The sequence below is a fragment of the Sorex fumeus genome, unplaced genomic scaffold (genome assembly GCF_029834395.1).
Source record: "Sorex fumeus unplaced genomic scaffold, SorFum_2.1 ptg000265l, whole genome shotgun sequence".
Classification (NCBI taxonomy): Eukaryota; Metazoa; Chordata; class Mammalia; order Eulipotyphla; family Soricidae; genus Sorex; species Sorex fumeus.
The window spans coordinates 17,051,195-17,067,113 of NW_026606322.1; the positions used below are offsets into that span (position 1 = coordinate 17,051,195).

General features: G+C 40.0%; 1 protein-coding gene across 8 annotated transcripts in view; it reads right to left on the minus strand.

Moving 5' to 3' along the window:
* BBX (BBX high mobility group box domain containing) overlaps window positions 1–15,919 on the minus strand; it is a 352,656-nt gene that overhangs the window by 40,465 nt on the left and 296,272 nt on the right. The window lies entirely within an intron of this gene.

Genomic DNA, 15,919 nt, shown 5'->3' on the forward strand with positions numbered 1-15,919 from the left:
CCATGGGAGGTACCAGTAAGTATCAATATAAGTACTAGCTCCTGAATTCAAAATCTCATACTGCATTGCTTTTGGAGCTCAGCCAGGGTGTCCTTGGTGGCCCCTGCACCGCAGTGCCCAGGCCAATCCTAGGGCCCTAGCATCGAACTAATGGTCCCTGATCAATTAGGTCCCAAGTCTATCTTTGAGGAGGCTTTATCAGGAGGCTGACAATGCTGATCAGGCAAAGGGCAGCACAGGAGTTCTTAACGCTAACTCTATATAACACTAACTATTTTTCATTAGCAACTTAAAAGAGGGAAAAGAAAACTGGGCCTTGCCCAGCCCCCAAATCAAGTACATGAATAAGAAATAAATTCATTAAAAAAATCATTTTATCAAATGGCAAGTTGTCAGAGATCATTAATATCTGTAAAATTCATTTTTAAATGGATAATACATTGAATTAAGCATAGATGCTTTCACCTCACTTTCCCCCTTAGTACTTTCAATGAATCTCATATCTATGTGAATTATGTTATGATTAGTAAGTCTGAGAAGAAACTGAAAAAAGAGTGCTGGGGAGCGGGTAGTAGGCAGACAGTGCATTTAAAATAAAATGAGCAAGACAAGAGCACCCAGACTTTGACTTTGACAGGGAAGATCTGAAAAATTATAGATTCATAACACAGATATCTTTTTCAGGAAAGCCTCTGAGTTAACTTTTAAACCTCATCAAGTTCTTATGAAGACAGAACTTCTCTTTATTAAATCCAACTAGAAATAAGATCAAAGCTAAATGTTATGTTAATTTTGAGCCTTCATACATTTAATCTTCATACGTGCTCTACTCTGACGGGAGAGTCTGCTATTTTTCTATCAATTTTGAAGTAATTTTTATCTCCCTTTCTCTAATATCTTAACCCATGTGGGAAGAGAGAACATAATAAGAGAGCATGTAAATCTGAGAAGGCCAGAAAGACATCCTCAAAGTAAATTCTATGGTTTTTCAGTCACTATCAATCTGGTGGCCTTTAATAAGTCATTTCAAAGACCTTTTACCATATAGGCACTGGGTTTTATGGTGGTATGCCAACAGACTGTATTTGCACAGGTTCCTCTTAGCAAACTTAATAATATTTTGCAAACTCTATTCTCTTCTTCAATATACTGCAAAATGATTTTCCTCATCACCCTTGTTAGGATTCTACAGCTACGAATGAAATGGAACAAATCAGACATTCACTTTGGGGACATAATCTGGGAAATAGCATAATATTTCTTGTGAAGGTAATTATACTGAGCACAAGCCATGCTTTATTTCCTTATTTCAGGCTCTTAAAAGTTTTTTTACAAATAGAGTATGTTAATTCTAAATTGTGTGTGTGCGCGTGTGTGTGTGTGTGTGTGTGTGTGTGTGTGTGTTTATACTCAATGATATTGCTGGAAGTAAAATTTTCATTAAAGTAAGTAAAACCAAGCCCAAAACTACAAATCATAAATCTCACTAATCAAAAACTAAAATAAATACAAGTCAGACTCTCAGTTGGGTATCAATTTTGAGATTATCTAATTTATGTGGACTGAAGAGAAACCGGAGCCCATATTATCTAATTTAATCTTCTTTTAATGTAGGAATTCATCTTATTAATAGATTTGAGAGTTACCACCTCAAAGATAGTAAGCATACTACTCTATTACAGGTAGTTCTACTAAAAAAAATTAAAGTACTGAGCAAAACTTTTCATCTTGCCTGTCTCAACTGTTCTGAAAAGCACAAATATTAATCTACTTTCTCTCATGTGACAAATTTTCAAGTCCTGGAGGACAGACTATGTTCGCATCATGAGCTTAATGCCACAGGTCATAGAAAGTGTTTCTTACTTTTCAAAAGCTGGATCTTTCTTATATAGCTAGATGTACTATGATGGCCCGGAGAAAAAGGAGCTTTATTGAAATACCTGGCTTTCTCATCAAGTACCATAACTTGTCCAAGCCTACACAGTGAGCTTCGTACTTGAGACTTGAATCTGTACAAGGAAGAATTCCCTTCTGTGTCATAAGGCAAAAGGGAACATATGCAACTTGTATATGATATATTAGTTTTACAAGAGCTAAAGAGCACAGATGCTACAATTTATAAGCTAACCTTCTTGTGATACTCTAGAGAAGAGGCATATTTGTCACTCAGGGCATTATTTGCCTTCTAATGAGTTTCAAAAATAATGCCCTCCTTTATTTTTGTGAAAACAAATCCTTGTTCTGGTTTGCACTGTTGTGTGGTTAATAAAAACCCTGAGTTGGCTTTTTAATTAAATTTTTTTGTTTTTACTGGCTTTTAGCTGGGTCTTTTTTCCTTCCCAATTTTTATGTTGGCACCATAATTTACAACACTGTTAGTAATAGAATTTCCAGGGTACAATGCTTCAAAACTCCACACCCACCACTGTGTCCATGTCCCTCTACCAATTTCTTGAGGTCCCCACCCATGCCACCAAACCCATTTCCTTGGCAAAGTATTTTTCCCCACTGAATTATTATAGTTTAGGTCACATATTCACAGTGTTAAAACACTTAATGTTTTAAGTTTTTTATGACCACAGTTACATCATTTCATCACCACCAAAGTTCCCAAGATCCTTAACTAATGTCCTTATGTCCTTATATTACTACCTTCACCTTATCACTCACACCCCCAAGCACCTTCCCCCCCACCACAAACACTTTGCCAGTCTTACGTGGCATTCTCAGCTCTGTAATTCAAGGCAAAGGGCTTGTCATCCTTTGAAACCTTCTTCTTGTTTCTCTACCCAGATTAGTGAGCTCATCTGGTATTTGTCTATAAGCCTGGATTTCTTTGCTTACTTGAGTATGCCATAAAAGTTGGTTTCTCTAATTCTGTATTATTAAAATGCATTTCCCCGCTACCTGATACAAGATTCTGTTGCGAAGTTTATCCTTTCAAAGTTGGAATTAGGGGCCAGAGAAACAGCAGAGTGGGTATGGAACTTGTCTTGCACGAGGTCAGCCCAGGTTGGATTCCTGGTACCATATGCAGTCCCTTGAGCCCACCCAGAGTAATCCCTGAGCACAGAGTCAAGAATAGGCCCTGAACATTACTGGGTTTGCCCGCAAAACAAAATGAAACAAAAAAGAAATGAATTTATCATTTTAGCTTTGTATTGTAGCCATATTCAATAAAGCTGCTTTCTCTGTCTTGGTCTAAATCTTTGGTAATAGTGTAAGGACATTGTCAAGGCCCAGGGTCTTCTGGCCAACTTCTATGGTCCTCTCATCAGGGTGATACAAACATTAATAAACTTCACCTATCTATGAGTTTTATAATCCAGTCAGAATCTTACTACCACCCCGCCCCATATTTATACACAAGGACATCAAAGATGTTGGAATTCTAGCTGAAACCTGGATACAGCATACTAATAGCATTCTCTTTGTTTTATAACTGTACCAAATAGAAAATGATGCAGTATACCAGCAAGGGTCTAATTTGGCAAAAACTAGGCAATGTAAGCATATCTAGCAGAGAACTTAATCAGGGCACACATTTGTATGCACAGGTACAAAAAATTTTAAAACATCCCCCCAAAGAGGTGGTGAGACAAACTAGGATAAGCTGCCTTTGCTTTACCACGTCTTCTGGCCTCTGTTCCTTCCCTCGTCCAACCTCCCACCAGTGTCTCCTACTGAGGACCCCAAAGGGAAATCAGGGGAGCCCGGGAATAGGCCTTTTGCAGCCACCTGGGTTGTAAATCTCCAAGCAGAGCAAATAGACTCTGGGAGAGCACACATGGAGATGTCTTTTATTTTATTTTATTTTATTTATTTTTTTCTTTTTTGGGTCACACCTGACTCTGCACTCAGGAATTACCCCTGGCGGTGCTCAGGGGTCCATATGGGATGCTGGAAATCGAACCCAGGTCGGCTGTGCGCAAGGCAAATGCCCTACCCGATCTGCTATCACTCCAACCCCAATGTCTTTTATTTTAAAGAGACGTTAATGATTTCCTGTTTTCATCTTTTTCTGAATTCAAATATTTTATTATTAGAAATAATTTCCAACAGCTTCTAGGAGTTAACAGTCTGTATTTTCATGCAATAAACAAAAAGTGGAAACAGCTATGGGTGATAGACTCTTAGAAAACTTGATCACTCTTGTGAATAAATTCTACTTTTATAGGCAGTTTCAAAAGACAGTATTCAGAATCAGATTGTTTAGGACTGAAGTCTGGCTCTGTCACTAAGCTTATTTACTCTAACCCTTTTGTGCCTCAGTTTCCTGTTAAATACAATGTTGATGGTTAATATTTGCCTTAGAAATGCTGAGAGGCTCAAAGAGTAGTGAGTGCACAGTACTTAAAACAGTGCCCCAGGCAGAGCCAGAATAATGCATTGTGACAACTGTCTCAGTGGAGCCTTATGCCACATAGAATAAATGTTAGCTATTAGCAGTAGTAGTAGCAATATTTATATTGGTATCATTACTTGTACATGTCATGGCCTTAGTAAATTAAATAGCGTGCCCTAATTTTTCATTTCAAGATTGAATGATTCTTGCTGGGTGGGGAGGAAAGAAACATATAATAAATTGGATTCAGGAAGATCTTCCAGGAAGCAATACTTATTAAAATATAATTAAGCTACTTTTAATTTCTGGGTTGGAGTGATAGCACAGGGTGTTTTCCTTGCACGTGGCTGACCTGGGTTCGATTCCTCCATCCATCTCGGAGAGCCCAGCAAGCTACCGAGAGTATCTAGCCCGCACAGCAGAGCCTGGTGAGCTCCCTGTGGCATATTCCATATGCCAAAAACAGTAACAAGTTTCACAATGGAGATGTTACTGATGCCTGCACCAGCAAATTGATGAAACAACGGGAGGACAGTGCTACAGTGCTACAGTGTTATTTTTAAGTTCTACTTTTTGTGTGTAAGCATATCTACTTACAATATTTTGAGTGCATAAGAAAGTGCACATAAAATATATTCTACAAACCTTCACAGACATACACAGAACTGAGTAGGCACAGAACATAAATCAGCATAAACTTAAGTGTATTGTAGGATGCACTGAAGTAATGTCTGTTATTAGTTAGTCAAGCTGCCCTTAATAGAGGGTTGGGTGCTCATTAGGCCTAAAAACAGAACATGTCTCAGTAAATTATAATTTATCCTTCTATTATTAAATTGCACAATAATCTTTAAAAATATGAATGAAAAATCATCTACTGGGCACCTTCTGGATGGAAGTCCCATGGCAGTGCTCAAATTAAACATGCTAATATTTTTAATCAAATGCATGGCATAAATACTTGATTTTTTTCTATTCCCTCAGATACTACTCTATTTTTCACAGCCGTAACTCTGGGGGTACAAAATGTATCCTGTTCACCTTCGCATTCATTCTCTAAGAATGTGCTAGTACCCACCACTTATCGAAGAGAAGGCATTCAAGAGACAATTGTGTTGAACTGAATGGTTCATTAGTGTTGAGGTAACTGATGAGTCGGAACATTCTGATTCATACCAAGAAAGAATTACTTTGTGAATCTATAGAGAACAACGCTAATTGTGATCATGCTACTGCCTGGCCTAGAACAGCTATCACACTGCCCTTAGGTACATTTCTCCAGAGTATCAATAAAAATTAATCATTAATATCTTAATTTTACCCCAACAAGGGAAACTTCACTGAGTTTTCTCACTACACAGTGTAGTCAGAATGACTTGAGAATGATGTGCTAGAAGGCACGCCACCTGCTCCCCCCCAAAAAAGATAAAAACCAACTCTGCTGAAACTGGGATCCTAAGAACAAACATGCTGCAAAGACAGATGAAAAACTGTCCCCTTCAAAATGATTAAAAGGGGACACTAACACGGTGAGATAAAATGGGCTGTAATGGTTTTCTGTGTTCTGCGTTCTCAGAGGCTGCCATTTTCAGTCCAGTGCAACCACACCTTAGGGTCAGCACTTGTTATTGGGGGCTCACTTTAGAGGGATAATAAATCTTGTCTGAAGCAAACTTTTATCTATTAGAATAAAAGACATTTTAAATGTATTTCTTTCTATACATGTTAAGATGGTCATTCATTTTTTAAATGCATCCAGCTTTAAAAGATTTAGTGAAATGACCAGTCAAAAACAGTTCTTCAGGATACTAGATGAAAGTATTATCACAGAAACAGAGCTCTAACTGGTACAAAGAAATGGGTAAGTAGTTCCAAAAGGCACCATTTTATCTCAATCTTAATTATACTTTGCTTTTCATTGTCTATTACAAAAGAACAGGCTAGCTTAAAAACAAGGCAGTGTGAAAACAGACCCATTGACACTATCTGAAGTTTCAATTTCAAAAGCTGGTTTTTAGCATAAAACAAATGCTTTTCTGCCAAGGTATGTTTACAATCATTTGTAGTGGCTTATTATCTGCCAGAAGAGTATAGACATAACCCCAGGAAGGCATTTAGCAGTGTTTTCCAAGATGTGCATGTCTCCCACAATTAAATAAAACTGGAATGCTTTTGCCACAAAATCATGCTGATGGTTTCAGAGAATACAGAATAGTGTTGCTACTAAGAAAATTCAATTTCCTTTATTATAAAAGATAACAGTCATAGAACTGGGGTCTAAACATCTCTTCACACTAAAATCTGGTTATATTAAACAATATTTTATTTCAGTTGCTCAAATGGACCAGATAAAATGCTGTTTTAAATGTTTCTTGTTACTATCTACTAATTCAAAAATTACACCATTTCTGAAGATTGAGTAGAGTATAGGTAGGGTATCCTTTACTTTATCTGCTCAAGTTGTGCCCCTCACCCCCCGCCCAAGGAAGTCATTAAGAACATTCCTGTAAGATCCTCCAAAAATAAGTTGCTGCAGTTAGGAATGAGATGACAAATTTTAGAATGGAAGTTTTCCAAAAATGACTTGCAACTCTGATAAAAAAAAAGTACACCACTTTCAAATAAAAGTTCTCTCTCCCTGAGATATAAGAATTAGATGAATATATATAATTACTCGATTTGCTTGAGCGGGCCCAGTAACATCTCCATTGGAGACTTTGTTGTTACTGTATTTGGCATATCGAATACGTCACGGGGAGCTTGCCAGGCCCTGCCATGCAGGCTGGAGCGATAGCACAGCGGTAGGGCGTTCGCCTTACAAATGGCCAACATGGCCGACCCGAGTTCGATTCCTCTGCCCCTCTCGGAGAGCCTGGCAAGCTACCGAGAGTATTCGATATGCCAGACACAGTAACAACAAAGTCTCCAACGGAGACGTTACTGGGCCCGCTCGAGCAAATCGACGATCAACGGGAGGGCCTTTACCTTTACCTTTATATAATGACAGTATAGGAGAAACTGAGACATCAACTGTAGGACAAACTCTTTGACATCAGGGGGCTACAACAGGAAGAATACTTCATACTGATAATACCTGGGAACACCACAGAAAACTGTCACCCCTCAAACAAGTGCCACCCTACAATGGGGCGTGGTGGGAAATGCCCACGTGGTTGTGGTTGGAGGACTGAATTTCCTTCCTTTTCAATATGGTAAACATTTTCTTTGATTTTATCATAATTAAATTTTTCTAAAGGTGAGCCATGATTTTCTACAAGATTAAGATTTTGCAAGCATTAGAAGAAATGTTTACCAATATGCTTGATTTTAATTATAAGAAGTTCCCGTCAGGTAGAATTTAAGAAAAACCAAGTTGTTGAGACGTCTGAAAATTTTTGTCCTGTTTTAATAAACAGAGTTGTTTATTTTTCTAACTCTCTTGGATACACCACACACACTCACACACACAGATACACACATATATGTACATGCAAAATCATATATATGCATATATATAAAATGACTATATGGGGAATTCACACTTTTTATTCAACTATGCTTCAAATACATAACTGATTTTATAAATTCATAAACCCAGAAAAAAGGTGCACCACAGGCTAAACTGAGAAATCCCGTGGGGACCAGTTTTCGACCCTTCTCTGTGCTCAGAGGAAAAGAAATCTCTCTTTCCAAACTCCACTCCCTTACAGATTCTTGGTACTGGATTTCCTCAGCCATTTGACCCCCCACCCCCACCCCTGCTCCCTGGCTGCCAGCATCTTCATTTCTTCCACTGTAGCATTTTTACTTTGCTTGCAAACACCCTCCTGAAGTAGTGCTCCAAGGCTAGCGGCAAACTTCTGGAAGTCATTCTTCTCCCACATTCTCCATCCGGGTCAGAACCGGAATCATCTCTCATTCCTTTTCGCTTTGCCTCTCGCATCATGTGAAGCATCAAATCCAATTGAGTTCCCTTGCAAACTCCCTGGTGTCTGTTTGTGCCTCCCATTTCCACAGACAGCTCCTATAATCCTGGTTCTTTTCTTCTCACACCTGGATGCCCAGAGGTTTTATCCTCTTATTCAATGCACAGCTGCCAAGTGACTCTCTCTTGTACTCCTGAGAGTACCCAGTTCTCAAGTACTCCTTTTATCACGGCAACCACTGCCTAACTGTTCAATCACTCCCAATTATTTTCAGGTACAAATATCTTTTGTGCTTTACAATAAACACCCTTTCACCTCTTGTTTCTTACTCGGAACTACACTCCACCAATCTCCTATTTTCATCCTCTGTTCCTGCCAAACTACTGCCTATATCACTTTTGCTTGTCTTCATCCATTTGGTTCATTTCCCCATGCCTATTAATGCTTAAATCAAATCACCATTGTGGCTGGGGGCATGGGCAGGAGGGAGGGAAGAAGGCAAGTCTAAGTGTATGTTTTGAGGGCTGCTGGCCTTCTTCAGGGCTCAGCAAGAGGAGAAGACACTGGCGCTGACACTGCAAATGCCTTTCCAAGGGGAAAGTGACTTATTGTTGATCAGTCATTCTTGTTTGTTTTGGGGCCATACCAGTGATTGATCAGTGCTTCAGGCTTACTCCTGGCTCTGTGCTTAGGTGTACTACTGGCAGTACTTGAGGGAGGACATGTGATATTGAAACTGGAGTCAGCAGGATGCAAGGCAAGCACATAACTCCTATACTATCTCTCTGTATCTGGCCAATTATTTTTATGAAAAAAGACTATTCTATTAAGTCCAATTCCTCTGAATTTTGTTTTTTGGCCAAACCTGGTAGTGGGGGCTTACTCCTGGCTCTGTGCTCAGGGAGAGCTCAGGGGACCATGTGCAGTGATGGGGATCCAACATGGTTTACTGTGTGCAAGCCAAGTGCCCTGAGTACTATAATAGTGTTTTGGCCCTGTTCTAAATTTAAACAAATGGTCAGATGTCTGTATTTATTTGAAATTAGCACTGTAGCACTGTCTTCCCGTTGTTCACTGATTTGCTCGAGCGGGCACCAGTAACATCTCCATTGAGAGACTTGTTGTTACTGTTTTTGGCATATCAAATATGCCACGGGGAGCTTGCCAGGCTCTGCCATGTGGGCTGGATAATCTCTGTAGCTTGCCGGGCTCTCTGAGAGGGACCGAGGAATGGAGCCCCGATAGGGCCGACTGCAGGGCAAACGCCCTACCTGCTGTGCTATCAGCTCCAGCCCTTTGAAATTAAAAACAAAACAAAACAAACAAACAAAACCCTTAAATTTCATCACCAAATTAGTGGCAGCCAGGGATCAAACCCAGGGTCTCCCACATATAAGGCAAGTGTTCTATAACCCCAGACCCTTTGCCAATAATGGAAATGTGAAATATAACACTGATCAATGACTGTAGGCTAAGCAAAGCAACCCTGCAAGTCTGATGAGGTCCAGAGGCTTCTGCTTTGAATCTTTTATTTCCTAAACTACAATATCTTCCAAAACCATCTTCATGCTCACTCCTCTGTCTGGAATCCCAAGAATACTCCTGCTAATTAATTTCCTTTTTTTGGCTTCACACTTTGACTTGGTATATCACTATTCACACAAGAGAAGCTGTGCCATTTGGTTGCATGATTCCAGGTAAAACCACTGCATTTTTTTCTTTCCTATCCCTGACCTTTTTCTGTCTTAGTTTTCACAAGTAGAGAACAAACCCCTGAAGGTCAGGAGTCATTTCCTGTACCTCTGATTGTCTTTAAACAAAGATTCACAAACAGGCACTGAATTACTTAAGAATATAACATGTATCTCAGTATTCAAAAGTACAGGCCCTTTTCAAAAGGAAATATCCGCTCTTTGATAGCAGTCATGAACAATCTGTCATATTATTCAGCTATACACTTACATATTGCAGTAGCTTGTCTTCCATAGACCATTCTATAACATGCAATTTCCTATAGCAAGGAACTTGCATAACCTTTCATATTCATCTAAAACAAGGCAACAGACTCAGTGGTTAAGTGTTTAACTGTTAGCTTAGTGGTTAAGATCCCAGTTTGCTGAGAGAGTACTTGGATTTCTATCAAAGCTCTAACATTTCTTCAATGTGACCTTAAACTGATCACAAAACCTATCTGGAACTTCGATTATTTGGGCTAAAGAGGAATAGTAATAGTACCTTACTCTGAGACTGGTTATAAGAATATTACGTATAAAACGTTACAAAAATGCACAGCCTGAGTAGCTAATAATTGTCAATCATCATGTGAGGTTGGGCTAGAGCGATAGCACAGCGGGTAGGGCGTTTGCCTTGCACGCAGCCAACATGGCCGACCAGAGTTTGATTATTCCGCCCTTCTTGGAGAGCCCGGCAAGCTACCGAGAGTATCTCCCCGTATGACAAAGCCTGGCAAGCTACTCGTGATGTATTCGATATGCCAAAAACTGTAACAACAAGTCTCACAATCTGTTGTGAGGTATTACTGATGCCCGCTCTAGCAAATCAACGAACAATGGGAGGACAGTGCTACAGTGCATGTGAAGTTAGATAATAAACGTTTATTTGTAGAGTGATAGCACAGCGGTAGGGCGTTTGCCTTGCACGCAGGCAACATGGCTGACACAGGTTCGATTCCCAGCATCCCATATGGTCCCCCGAGCACCGCCAGGAGCAATTCCTGAGTGCATGAGCCAGGAGTAACCCCTGAGCATTGCCGGGTGTGACCCAAAAAGCAAAAATAAATAAATAAATAAATAAAAAACAAACAAAATTTGAGTGGCTGGAGCGATAGCACAGCGGTAAGGCGTTTGCCTTACACGCGGCCAACATGGCCAACCCGAGTTCGATTCCTCCGCCCCTCTCGGAGAGCCTGGAAAGCTACCGAGAGTATCTCGCCCTCACAGCAGAGCCTGGCAAGCTGCCCGTGATGTATTCGATATGCCAGACACAGTAACAACAAAGTCTCCAATGGAGACCTTACTGGGCCCGCTCGAGCAAATCGAAGATCAACGGGAGGGCCTTTACTTTACTTTTCTTAAAACTTGTAATTTATTTCTACCTTTAATTTAATTTTGGGTGGCTGCTTAGGGTCGCACCATATACTCAGGGTTAACCCCTGCCTGACTCTACACTTAAGGGAACCACTCCTGGCCTTACTGGGGGACTATTCGTGTTGCCAGAGATTGAGCTGGGGTCAGCCATGTACAAAGGCAAACACCTTAATCTGCACTATCTCTCAGGACCAAAACATATAACATATTTTTCAATAACACAGATTTTTTTTGGGGGGGGGGTCACACCTGGTGATGCACAGGGGTTACTCCTGGCTCATGCATTCAGGAATTACTCCTGGCGGTGCTCAAAGGACCATATGGAATGCTGCTTGTACCCAGCCAGCCGCATGCAAGGCAGATGCCCTACCCTCTGTGCTATCACTCCAGCCTCACAGATGTTTTTTTTTTTTTTAATATAAAGAAAAACAAGTAGTGGTACTTTGGGGTTTATGCTTCAGTCCTGAAGAGCACTCCAAAATACCAAAACTGGGACTGGATAGATAAAACAGCAGGTAGCACCCTTGCCTCACATGCGGAGTTGATCCCCTGCACCTTATATGATCCCCCAATCACTACCATGAGTGACCCCTGCGTGCAGAGCGAGAAATAAGCCCTGACTATGGACTGGTAGCGTCCCCAAACTAAACAAAATAAAAACCAATCGACCAACTAACAAAACACAACACAATACCAAAACTGCTTACTGGAGGTGAGGCATTCCCATACCACTGGATACAGGAAGGAGGCTCCAGGTTATCACATTGTAATTAAAACGTGTGCTTATATGCAGGTAGTTTCAACATCTCTGCTGTGATTGGCACAAAGCAGATACTTAACAAATATTATTGCTTATTTGAATAACAACAAAAAAATCACTATTTCATTTTTTACTCAAGGCAGTTTTGATGCCAAGATCTCTAAATACAGCATTATTTTTCACTAAAATGTACAGGTAAAGATGTCCATGATCCTCTTCAGAGTGTACTCTGATTATATTACCCAATGCTCTCTCTGGGATACTTTGCTGCTTTGCTGATCTTTATATGACCGACCTAATTAATTTCAAAATGAAAGAGAACACAACGCAATATATCACCTGCACCAATTAACTGATTAACTGAAGAGTGAACCTCATGGCAGGTTCAAACAAAGGACTATATTTTTGTCAGTTCCCCTGACCTCAGCAGACTATGCCAAATCTCCATTCAAAGCCAAAATGGATTCCTTAAAAATCTCTGGAACAGATCCCAGAATTTTCAGGTCACTTTCAGCTACGGAAAAGTCTGTGGGTTTAAAATGTCAAACAAATTCCTGAAGCAGGTCCTTCCCCCGGGGATCTCCTGGCTCTAGGCTCCTGGGAAGTGGGAGTGGTCCTTGCAATGCCCAACCTCAGGCTTAGATCCAAACTTCTTTGTGCCTGCTGGCAGCTTCCTCCAATTATCTTTTTGTCTGCTCAAGTGGCTGCCCAGCGTAGCAATACATGCGCGACTAGAATAGTTCTTGCTTTCTACCAAGGGGAAAACTTACAAGCAACAACCTGTCTTTGGTGGGGGCTCTGCATTCCCCCCTGTATGTAAGCCGATAGGAATGGGGAAGACTGAGCCGGTTAGTTTGGAGGCTAGCTCCTTGCCCATCTTTCACAAGGAGTAAAGTCTCTGGTTTCAAAGAGAGAGGAAGAAACAGAGGAAGGGAAACTAACTCCCCATCCTAATGTCTTTTTAGATTTGTTGGTTCTATTAGTTCTACTTAAGATAGAATGATCTTCTCACAAAATACCAAGGACAGGGTAATGCTAAAATTATTTCATAGATCAGGCTGCAAACAGTTTCAGGGACTCAGGATGCTCTTGTAGTCCCTCCACCCTCATCCCCCAACCCATTACTGTTGCTGGAAGGATTAGGGGAGTCCAAGGATGCCAGCAGAATTGAAGCAAGGATACTCAGGGGCTTAGTCACAGTCTAAAAGTTTACCAAGATTAAGAGGTATTTTGGTATTTTTGTTCTAAGACACTGGTATAGGTAAAAACCAGCTGATTATCACTCTTGCTTGCAGGAGAGACTTCTCAGAGGGTGCTGAGCAAAGGTATCACATCTGCAGAATTCCGAATGTGACAGTCTATGTCCTAGGTCTGAGCTCAGTCAATTCTTACTCCGCCAACAGTCCCATAGCTCTTGCCTGATCAAGATGAACCTTTTCTCTTTACCTTTCGGCCCCTGGGAAACTCTTGTATCTTTTTCAATTCTAAAGCAGAGAGCAAGAGGACTTTCCAAATCTCTGTTGCTGCTTTTCTGCAGTTCTCTTTTGCCTGGTCAGATAAAGTGAAGGGCACAGCAGCAAATTCATGATTAAAATATTTCTTGTTTTTTGCCAAAGAAAATACGACTTGCATGGAAACAGCCCCAATCTGTACTAGGTTCTCTTTCGAGCTGTGTTCACATTGAAGGGGGCAGAGGTGAAGAACACAGAGTGCTTCCTAGCTATTCCCTTTGGAACAGGGAGAAAAGCCAACATATTCCAGATGACTGGATGGCCTAGGATAACGCCCACTATGGACTAGGGTTTGGAATGAGGATAAGCAGAGAATTCCCTGGCATGGTAGATAGGACAGTGACTGAATCAGTCTCTCCCTCTCTTTATGCACTGCAGAGACCCAAAGTTTCATGCCTGCAAGTTCAGTGCTCTTCCACTGTGCCACAAACCCCACCTGATTAAGTTATCACTTTATAAATCCAAACAGAAGTACTGGCCAGAATTGCAGGTGGTGTCTTGGTAGCCTTTCTTTTGTAATGTGTGAAACTTAAAGCTGTTCCTTCAGATTTCAGGCATTACCACCCATTCTGGGAAATAGGAAAACAACCCTCTTGAATATTGTGCTACATCTATCTAAAGAGCCACCTGAAATAACTAAATGTTGTATTTTCTATTAGGAAAATAAACATTACATGCATAGATTAAAAAATTGGGAAAACATTCAACAGGCTATTATGCAGAGATGCTTACAAAGTCATTTTACACATAGCTGTATTTAATTAGAAACAGGAAGGATTTAGGATGTTATTCCAAAGCAGTCGACTAGCATCACGGCATCACATTCATGTGGTGCAAATAATGAGGAAATTTTCGTGATAAATTCCTTTTCAGTGATCCTGTTTCATCAAAAGCATGTATTTTTACTTGCATGTCAGAAGAAACTAAGTCTGAGTATAAGCTGCTTTGCTATAATTGGAATAGGCTTATTGCAGTCTTCTTATATCCCTTTAAATTATGATACCAGCATTCAAACATCTGTTAAGCCATAGCATCTGTTTCATATTTGGGAAGCATCCCTACAAATTAGAAGAGTGTTCTTTCTAATGAGCTCTGATTTAATAGGGAATCCTTTTTTTATGACTGTTACACCAAGAAAGAGAGAAGACAAATTAATCTCTTTAGCACCCCCAAAGCAAAGTACTGTAAAGGTCCATGCATTTCTAAAACAAAACTGTTTAGTATTTATTAACATAAAAATTAACAAGGTTTATAACTAGGTATAATTTATTATTTTAAAAACCATATATGCATGTTCTCATGCTTGGAAAAACAGAAGATCCTATTTCATATTCACTGAGGAAAAAAATCACTTCTTTCAAATAAATTACCTTAATGATCTATAATTCTTAAAGATCTTAGACAGACTCATGACCTTTTAGCTTCTTTTAGTATAAATTTGACTTTAACTTTTGTCTAAAAGGTCCGCTTATTAGTATATTTTTGTCATTTCAGTTGTTTCTTGGTAGTACCTTGTCCCTAACACTAAACAGTTCTTTTTAGAACTATGCCCTGCAGATTCTTAAGTTCTTCCCATTCTTCCTGGCCTATCTGGGTCTGAATTTATCTTACAGAAGCAGCATGTCAACATGATGTCAGGCCACAATGAATGAGCATAGGCCACAGTTTATATTCTTCTTCACTGTCATAGACCTCTGTGGTTTCATATTTCTAAACTTGGATCTGGCTAGACTTTAAATGCTCAACTTACGAATACTCAAAATTCTTAATTTCTATTATAGATGCTACCATAAAATTCTGAAAACATTAGGTTGTCCCAAGGTTTGATAAACTACGAAGAATTTATAAATACAACAACATACTAAATGCATTACAAAACAAACAAAAAACTCAGAAGGAATCCACTGGATGGAAGCCAGAGAAAGAAAAACTTGCATATAAGAGATTCTGGTCATTTATTTTGCATCTCCTAATTTCTCTCACCAAAAGTGTAAACTGCTACTCAAGTGTAAAAGACATGTCTACTAGAGTGTAAATGACATTTTTACATTTTACACTGGCACTGAAGACAGCTCTTTCCCACATTCCCAGAGTGGTCACAGGCTGGCAGAGAGTCACTGCTCCCACCCAGTGAGCAACAGTTGGTACCCCCTGCCCTCACCGCCTCACCAAGTGCAGGCCCAGACCCAGGCTACAGGAAAACACTTTTTCTGCTTCCTCAAAGAAACAAACTTTACATCCAAATTCTATGAAATGTACAAACTTTGGAT